This window comes from Lactuca sativa, chromosome 2, assembly GCF_002870075.4.
Source record: "Lactuca sativa cultivar Salinas chromosome 2, Lsat_Salinas_v11, whole genome shotgun sequence".
NCBI classification, from domain to species: Eukaryota; Viridiplantae; Streptophyta; class Magnoliopsida; order Asterales; family Asteraceae; genus Lactuca; species Lactuca sativa.
Window position 1 is genome coordinate 80,382,741 of NC_056624.2, and position 2,268 is coordinate 80,385,008.

Here is a 2,268-nt window from a genome sequence, read left to right on the forward strand (position 1 = left end):
AAGTAAAATTGTTTATATATTCATAATAAAATTTAATATAAATTGATATAAAAAAATTTAAATAGATAAAAATACAAATGGAACCGGATGAATTGGTGTATTTTTTAAATACAAATGAAATCAACCCTATTTTTAAAAAGTGTCTTATTTTTAAGAAAAACTCTATCTATGTAATATGGAAAATAAATAAAATAAAATTAAAATTCAACTCTTCCGATCATTAAATAAAAAAATTAAAAAAACTTAAACCTAATCATATAATCATTACAAAACGTATCATGAGCTCTATAAATGTCATCTTTCGCTTAAAAATAATTTATATATAATTTTTTTTTTGGAAAGGGAACTTTTCTAATGAGGGTTTTCGGACCAACTTTCGCGCACTGACTTTCCCCCGCTGCAAACATGAGGCTTTGCCTCATGCCTTGGAGTCACTGCCGGCGAACCTCCATGACCACAAGAGCTGAGTAGTGTCAAGATTTGAACATGGGTCAACATGAAACTTTACCTCATGCCCTGGAGTCACTGCAGGCGAACCTCTGTGACCACAAGGGCTGAGTAGTGTCAGGATTTGAACATGAATCAATAGGTTATCCATCATATCTTCCATCGCCTTACCAAGTCACCACAACCCAAATGGTTATAAAAGATACATATAATTAATCTATATATAAGAGATACATATAATTAATCGTATATATTTAGTTTTTGGTTTGTCATATAACATAGAACTATAACATTATAATTTTTTTCTATCTACACATAACTATAACGTGTAAGATTAATTCAAAAGCAATTTCGAGAAAGAGGTTCCATTTCTTTAGCATGAAAAATGTTTTGATTTGGATTATCAAAATTTTATTACAAAAATGAAAATGTGTCATTAGTCTAAGAGACATCTAAGCTACAACACAACGGCCCAACCCAACCGGTGCCTTTTCCCATATATAAGTATATGTCTACATTCACAATTGAATACACAACGATTTAGGGTTATGAATATAAAACGGCTGATGTAAAATGAAGAAAACCCTCCTTCGTCCCTATTCTCGCACTCTTTTCTCTCATCTGCCGGCTGCGGCCACCGCACATCGCTCCTGCTTAAAGGTACGTCTTTCTCAGAACGCCCCTGCTTAAAAGGCTCTGCTTATAGTTCTCTCTTGTATTTAGTTGCAAAGTCACAATTTCTTCGGTTTTTAAAGTCATCCGACATCATTACCCCCTTTCAATACAATCCATAATTAATATTCATTTCAGATGTTAATTATTATTGTTAGACGTAATTTTGTTTAGGGGTTTTTAGTTAATTATTACTTGGAGTTAATATTTTGTTATAAACTGTTAATTATTATTTGTTAGTTTTTTTCAATCCCGTAAAGACTTTATCTAACAAAAATTTGATTTGATTTGATTTAATAGGAACTGTCCAGCATCACCTTGAATGTCATCTTCGGCAACACTATCATAACAGAATATCTATAAGTATAACTTATTCTTAAGTTTTAGAGGCGAATACAGTAGTCTTCATGAACAATGAAGGTTTTTGGTTCATATCTTTGTTGTTGAAATTATAAACACGAAGCACTAGAAAGACTAAAAACAATTTTAATGGAAGAAACTCATGAATCTGCTCAAGTAAACGATAACAGGAGCAAAAATCAATGAATCCGTTACATATTTACTGAAAAGTTGGAAGAAAGATCATGCAATAAAAGCACTTGAAAGTTGTGGATTTCATGTTTCAAATGGTTTAAGAGTTCTTGAGCAAAAATCTTTAATAGTTGATTATGATCGTTGGTTACTAAAAACATTTCAAACAATAATCATGTTGCACTTTTACTATGTAATTTAATTGTTGTGGTTAAGATTTTGGAATTTATAGTTGTAAGGGATCAAAATGGAATTAAACAAACTTGAAAATTTGTAGTTGTAAGGGATCAAAATGGAATTGAATGGGTGATATGAGTTAATAGTTTGGATTTGAGGCATTTGTTGAGTGAATTGTATTCTCCATTGTAACTATGAGTTAATAGTTTGAATTTGAGACATCATTTGTTGAAAATGTTGCATTTGTTGAGTGAATTGTATGCTCAATTGTAAATATGCTACTACTATAAATCTATAAAGAAAGGTAAAATGTTTGATTGTCATATTGTTGTTATACATATAAAGAATGGTAGAATTGTTGATTGTCATATCGTTGTTATATATCTATAAAAAAAGGTAGAATTGTTGATTGTCATATCGTTGTTATACATCTATAAAAAA

At 30.3% G+C, this 2,268-nt stretch overlaps 1 long non-coding RNA gene across 1 annotated transcript; it reads left to right on the top strand.

Annotated features, from left to right (window-relative positions):
- Positions 1-969: 969 nt before the first annotated feature.
- Positions 970-1,975, top strand: LOC111888690 (uncharacterized). The gene is made up of 2 exons (XR_002849287.3): positions 970-1,107; positions 1,420-1,975. It is a non-coding gene; the product is annotated as an uncharacterized LOC111888690 (long non-coding RNA).
- Positions 1,976-2,268: the final 293 nt, after the last annotated feature.